Source organism: Montipora foliosa, chromosome 2 (assembly GCF_036669935.1).
Source record: "Montipora foliosa isolate CH-2021 chromosome 2, ASM3666993v2, whole genome shotgun sequence".
Taxonomy (NCBI): domain Eukaryota; kingdom Metazoa; phylum Cnidaria; class Anthozoa; order Scleractinia; family Acroporidae; genus Montipora; species Montipora foliosa.
In genome coordinates, this window is record NC_090870.1 from 15,862,517 (window position 1) to 15,870,016 (window position 7,500).

The 7,500-nt window shown below is 43.6% G+C and overlaps 1 protein-coding gene across 2 annotated transcripts in view; it reads right to left on the reverse strand.

Moving 5' to 3' along the window:
* The window catches only part of LOC137992548 (multivesicular body subunit 12B-like), a 64,951-nt gene that overhangs the window by 16,912 nt on the left and 40,539 nt on the right, over positions 1 to 7,500 (reverse strand). Inside the window, exon 1 of one of the 2 annotated variants that reach the window (XM_068837926.1) lies at positions 1 to 63. This exon is cut by the window's left edge and continues 143 nt beyond it. The exons of the other annotated variant lie outside the window; for it this stretch is intronic. The gene's annotated coding sequence lies outside the window, so the exon portion shown is untranslated. Of the gene's footprint in view, positions 64 to 7,500 lie in introns of those variants that run through there. 2 annotated transcript variants of the gene reach the window in all.

Consider the following 7,500-nt stretch of genomic DNA (forward strand, 5'->3'; position numbering starts at 1 on the left):
TTAGATATAACCAATTTACTTTGTACACAAAATGCCGAAAGTTGTGCCGAAAAATGGCTGCGCGCGGTTTAAGCTTGGGTCGAGCACATAAAAGCGAGGCGAGTGAGGCATCGCTTTGTAAGCGGAGCGGCCTGGGGCAGAGTCCCATACTTATGAACCGGCATGAACAACATGTTCTCTACCTTAAATTGACGATTATCGTTAATTGTTAATTTGCTTTCAAGTTACTATTATCGTTATTTCAGAACACTGTGTCCCAGGACTTGTGGTAGCAAATAAAAAGAAAAAAGTGAAAGCAGCCCCTGGACAGGATTTGGCCATCTGTCCAAGTTTGATGCTTTTAGGTCGAACAGAGACGTAGTTACGAACTTAAAACCGTCAAAAATCATACAAAGATCTCTAATGTTGAGGCTGTGTCCCCCATTTAAACCACATAAACTTTAAATTTTTTTTACGATTTCTGTAATATTCATAAAAGCAGGCAAATACAGTGATTTTCACCTCATCTATTTCCAAATAGAAGGTCCACGACAGGATTTTCCAGCTGTCCCAAATCTGATAGAAATTTTAAAGAGTTTATATGGTGTCGGCGGACTCAGTCTCAAAATTAGAGGCGTTTGTGTGGATTTTTAAGGATGTTTTTAAGTCCGTAACTTGGTCTCTGTTCCACCAAAAACCATCAAACTTGGACAGATGGCCAATCTCAATGTTATCGTTTATGTGATGGTGTCAATTTATCGATTGTTTCAAATTTGAAACTCGTCCCAGTTCCGTGCGCAATTCCGAAATGGCATATGGGAATACGGTCAACCTTGGTTTGGTTGTCACGTGATTGACAGAGGGTCCGTCCGTCCGTTTAGTCTCTGGGGGAGGGGGGTGGGAGACTAAGAAAGGGAAGGGAGGGGAATCTTGCAAATGCAGCTTTGAGGTTCCTTTGAGGCCCGAATGACCGAATTTTCTTGGCTGGAAACTTTTGTGCAACCCGCGTTTATCCCACTGGCCTTCGTCACTTTTACACGGGATAAAGAACAGGAAAGAGCACGAGAGAAGAGGCGACGAAGTTTGAGAAATTTAAGGGAAGAAAGCCTCGAGAGAAGCCGAAGAAGGAGAAGAAGAGAATTTCAATGAAGAACACCGTAAAACTGCTTGAGAGAAATAGACGGCGGGAGACAAAACACTTATTTACAACGGTTAGCTCTCAGGTGTTTTCCTTCTTAATCAATGCATGCCTCGCTGCCTCAAAAAAGCATGAAGAAGGCCTAGAAACGTTTGCAACTCCGTGGTCGCAGAGATTCTGACAAATTTCAACAATCACACACCTCGTCGCCATTCAAGCTTACAGCAGACATCATTGGAGAGTTTTCTTGTCAGTCATCATTTTCTATTTCGTCAGACATATTATAACCGAACTCTCGACGCCGTATAAATTTATAATTATATTGGCCATGAATTGCAGTACATTTATCTTCAACTAATGCACATGTCAGCAATATCTCAGGGGCACCCAACGATACTCTTCGTTAAAATATGTGTTCGAGATAATCGAACTTTTCTAAGAATTTCGGTTCTACGTTGCCAGACAGCTCCAGATTTTCTTTACTAAAATGATCACCTAAAGGATTCGCAACCAGGAAAAACTAGTCCTTTACGTTTTCGGAAGCCGGTATGTTTGCAATTTTTGGCACTTAAAAGGTCACCTAGCAGTTTCGGAAGAGCAAATGGTTCGGTTGGAAGTTCTTGGAAGGCAACGTTCAGATAGAAATTTCTGAGATGAAGAGATCATTCTCTAAAGTTTTCAGGCACTTCAATTTTCAGCTAAGATATGCGAACAGATCAAATTCTTCTAGGTGATTGTAGTGTATCGAGCGACTAAACAGCTTAAATAACCTCACAGAACACAACGAGTCGACCAGCACATGGTTCAGACTAACAGAACAACACGACACTGGTCACGTGACCCCTAACTAGTTCCCAGGACCGCACATTCCTCCCACTCAAGTTCCTAAACAATATGTGGCATACCGCCTTGATCTAAAAGTTCATGGGGGTAGGAAGGGTCCATCAGTAATAACGCTCTGGTGGTCCTCGGTCCCTTACTGGATATCGTCGCACCGGGGTGGTGGTGTAGTGGGTGGCTCCAACTCCCCACAAGCTGCTTCAGGGCTATTCACATCGGGTGCTACAACCTCCGGAACAGCACTTCCCACGTAGCTATGGCCTGCCCTTTAAGCTGTTGGACTGGGGCAAAGAGGCTCTGTAGTACGAGAAATAAATTGGTCATGATGTCTCCGAACTACTATTCCATCCTCTAGTTCAACTCGCGCAGAAAGAGAGCCGGTTTCCTGGATGAGAGTTCCAGGGACCCAATTCGACCCCCGGAAGTAGTTTCTGGCACTCCCAGCATCACCAAGCTTCACTCCGCGCGTTCGGCTATGCTGATCATGCTGTTTCTTTTGTCTAGACTGAGCCAAATCTACCCTTGTTGCTACATCCGGTCGCAGCAGATCGAGATGAGACCTAAGACTACGTCCCCACCGTAACTGAGCTGGAAATTCACCACTGGTGCTTTGCTGGGTAATCTGGTAGCTTAGAAGAAAACCAGCCAACTTGGTGTCAACAGAACCGTCCCCTTGTTTCTTCATCCCTTGCTTAAAGGTCTGTACCACTCGCTCAACCAGACCATTTGTACTAGGGCGGTAAGGTGCTGAGGTAATGTGCTTGATGCTATTTTTTTTCAAAAATGACTTAAATTCACTACTCACAAAATTGGACCCATTATCGGACGCAACAGTCCTGGTAAACCAAACCAAAGTTGACCTCATCTTGTCTATGGTCACACTGGAAGTGGCAGAGTTCACACAGTGGATATCCATCCACTTGGAATGGGCGTCAATGATCAGCAAGAACATCTTTCCAATGAAAGGTCCCGCATAATCTATGTACATTCGCGAACAGGGAGGGGTCTTTTGGTGACTCTGACAGGTAGCACAACTTTTCACTTTCTCTTCTAAATTCGTGTCCATTTTGGGCCACCATACATAGCTCCTGGCTAAACTCTTCATTTTGACTATTCCCGTGTGAGTATCATGTAATATGTTCAACACCTCGTCTCTCCCATGAGGGTGTACTATGACCCGAGCTCCCCATAAGAGGCAGCCAGCATGTACACTCAATTCTTTGCCTCTAATAAAATAGGGCTGCAAGGCTTCTTCGTCTACTTCTGAAGGCCATCCTTGTCCCCTGGGACGGTTGTGGACCCCGGGACATCCAAAACGGGTAGCCGACTGAGTCCATCCGCATTACCATTCTCATTTCCTGGGCGATACAACAGTTCATACTCATAAGCTAGCAAAGTCAATGCCCACATCTGCATCCTGCTTGAGGCCATTAAAGCCGTGGCTTTTTCAGGGTGCAGCAGCCCCAAAAGTGGTTTGTGATCCCTGCAAATCTTAAAATGGCGACCATAAAGAAATTGGTGGAACTTTTTCACAGCAAAAACTACAGCTAGTGCTTCTTTATCTAGGAGACCGTAGTTCCTTTCTGCCGTAGAGAGTGTACACGAGGCGTATGCCACAAGTCTTTCGGATCCATCTTCCATAACATGGGAATGAACTGCGCCAACGCCATAGGGTGATGCATCACAGGATACCACCAGCTCTTTCTCGGGATCATAATTTACTAGTAGGTCTGATGAATGAAGCTGGTTTTTGGTTTTTCAGTGCTGGGGCCTCTTGAATGGCCTTCACTTTTGCTTCAACAGGATGAAAACCTTCTGCATCAACTCGGTACCCCAGGCAGCCAAAAACTGACTTAATGAACTGACACTTTACTGCCTTGAGTCGTAGACCAGCTTCAGAGAGGCGTCTCAAAACTTTCTCGATGTTGTCTAAGTGCGCTTCAGTCTTGGGGCCTGTAGTAAGGATGTTATCTGACAGAACTCCCGTTGAGGAGATTCCTTGAGGCAAACCCTCCATAGTACTCTGGAAAATACCAGGTGCTGAGGTTACCCCGTAAGGGAGACGGTTATACCTGTATAAGCCCTTATGTGTGTCAATCGTTAAAAATTCCTTAGAGTTCTCATCTACAAGCATCTGTTCATAGGCATGGCTTAAATCTAGCTCAGTAAAGGTTTGACCTCCAACGAATTTTCTATACAGATCATCAAGCTTGAGAATAGGATAGCCATCCAAATTTGACACTTTATTAACAGTGAGCTTATAGTCTCCGCAGACTCTTACAGTGCCGTCACTTTTCATGACAGGGACAATCGGAATGGCGCTCTCGGAATATTGGACTGGTTCAATGGTCCCTGCCCTTTAAAGTCTTTCTAGGTCTTGTTCAATTTTCTCCCTCAGAGCATACGGTCCTGGTCTGGCTTTATGGAAGATAGGGGTAGCCAAAATCCCCGTTGACCCCACGTCAACGTGTATTTTGGCCTCTGTCCCTTGTACAGTTCCACGCCCTTCCTCAAACAGCTGAGCATGTTTTTGCAAAATCTCTTTCAGTCGCTTATTGTGTGACGAAAGTTGTTTGATTATGGGCCAATTCAGCTCAGTATTTTTTTTTTTGGAGCCAGTTCCTTCCTAGCAAAGCATGGCCCTTGCCCCTTTCAACCAAAAGCGGGAGGGAGTATTCAACCCGGTCGTAACACACATTCACAGAACAAGACCCTTTAGGTTTGACTTCTTCCCCGGTATATGTGCGAAGGACGATTCCTGACTCTACAATTGCAAGTTGGGGTGCTTGACCTGCTGAAAAAAGGTAGTGATATTGTCCCTCGCTAATCACAGACAAGGAGGTCCCCGTGTCAACTTCCATTTCCATGGGTTGCCCAGCAACACTTAGCTGTACTTTGTAGGGTGATGGCCGTTGACTGCCAAAGTTAAACAAGGAATATGCATCCACACCCTGTTCCTCCCTTGGTGTTCCTTCCCTTGGTGTTTGCATGGCATCTTCGAGAAGATTGGTAGCATTTGGCATCTTTAGAATGACAGCGTTTGGGATAGTGGTTGCCGCCACAACTAGAGCACTTAACTTCGCTTCACTTATTAACTTTGACGTCTACCTTGTTGACAGAGGGATCCCCTCCCTGACCGTCTTCCTTCTGTATCTCTGAAGCATACGTATCTGCTGCTTCAATGGCAAGAGCTAGATCAATTGCCCGCTTCAATGTTAATTTGGGCTCTGCTAATAATCGGCGCTGTATTCTGATATTACGAACACCACACATGTACACCAGTCGATCACGAAGCATCTCATCCAACGTAATTCCAAATTCACAGTGTTCACACAGGTGTCTTAATTCAGCTAAAAACATTGCAATGGTCTCACCTGGTTGCTGAGAGCGTGTGTTAAACTTGAATCGCTGAACAATAGCCGAAGGTTTAAGCATGAAATGGTCTTGGAGGAGTTTTGCTAAATTCTCATAGCTTTTAATCTTTGGATCTTCGCACCCGTTTATACGTTTTCGCTCCCACACAAACCAGAAAAATGAATCTCCTCTTGTCAGGATCTGTGATTTTATTCGCTTTGAAGAAATGGTTTACACGCTCGATGTAATGGCGCCAATCTTCACTTTCGTTGTACTCGTCCAACTTCCCAAACGTGGGCATGATTCACGTAGACTTCCCTTCCTTTGTCTACCTTGCAGTGTGCGTTCGTACACGTTCCTCGTCGCCCAAAATGTAGTGTATGGAGCAACTAAACTGCTTAAATAACGTAACGGAACACAACGAGACAGTGATTAAAACATCTCTTTAGACACTCTATATACATTACAAGGAGGCTCAGCCTAGAAACGTCTTTCAAAGGCTTTTGGCTTAATTTGCTCGTTGGGTGGCCCTGATATTTGAGACAGTTTAGGTTCTTTTTGGCCAGATAAGAATTTGGAAAGCGGTTTCATAAACTAGAACCTGCGCGGACTTTCGGCAAAATCTCCAATAGCGATTGAGTTACATAACAATCGTTTGTCTTGTTTGTCGCGCGGTTTTGTAGCATGTTACAATTGCTTATTGTGGAACTGAATTCATCATTACTGTGGCGACTGTCGACACTACATTAATACCTTTCGATATATAAGCTTTTATGCTTCATGCTCCATACAGTCTGACTGATATTGTTGACAAGGCATTGCTCTGGGCGAGCTCCGTTTGCTGGGACACAAACTGATACCACATTTGTTTGGGATATTTTGGCCAAGCCCTGATGGCCTAGGCCGTTTATTGAAAATCAGCATGGTAACCTAGGAAATACCCAAATATAGAAGACATGATCCTAGCAAAGGTGATTGGACACACCCCACCCACAAGAAAATAAAAATAGGGAGGGTGGGGAGGGAAAGTTGATTTGACTCTGTTGAATCAGTCTCCGCCTAGCTTGTACAAATGATGAATGATCGCCAGAAAATCCCGGATGACAGAAATGCCCAAACTGCCACATGCGAAATAATTAACTACGCATGCCACACTCAGCATAAATCCATTTATTTTCTGTGGGCAATAAATTTCCATTTGTGTGAAATGGATCTCCAGTCGTGAGCTGCTTTGTTTGACTGTGAAATGGCAGTCGAGTAAGCAAATTACAACGCGTAAGCTTCATCGCCAGAAATTTCGAACCACATTTTTTGCGATAATTATATGTACATGTTTCTTTAATGGTCTAAGCCGCTGTTATATCCGGCCGAGTACGGGCTCATGGTTACGATACACAAACATGACCGTATTTACAGTCAAAAAGTAACCGCTGAACGAAAATACTGTCTATTATTCTGAAATGTGTTCAAAACGCAAGAAATAGACCTTTTCGGCTTGTACATTTTGTTTTCCCATTTCAGACCACGTGATGTTCTCAAGGGAATGTTTCTTTTGTTTTTTCATAAGTTATGCATACATATGCACGTGCATAAGACGACACTTGAAAGACGCTGTTCCCTAGAGTAACATCATGTGGTCTGAAATGGGAAAACAAAACGTACAAGCTGAAAAGGTCTATTATCTCTCGAGCGATAGGTTTTGCTAAAAAATTTGGGTGATTTTTCGCGGAGATATTAAAAAGCGAATAGCAGGAAATTTCGCCGTGGAGTCCATACTGAAATTTTTGGTGTTTTTAAAGTTAAATACCGAAAGAAATTTCAATCAGGAAGTGCAAAATGTAACTGAACCGATGCAAAGTGGTTGTACTCGACGAACTGGGACGCGAACTGGAACACTTTGACTGGGCTTTGTTTAGGCATTTTATCGCTGACGGCCATACAAATCCTTTACAGTCAATTTACATTATATATTTACCTTATAAAACCGAAACGAATACAGATTCACTTAGTTTAACAAAATACTAATGAAATTGATGCGAAGTAGGCGAACTCTAATGCTCTAGGACCGTTTTTTTCGATTTTCGATCTTTTCTCATTCGTTTCTCTGTAATGAAAATTGCAGGTTATCACTTCTTTCCATCCCTCAAACTGACATTTCCCTTTTTGTTCAACTTATACGAAGTACAGTC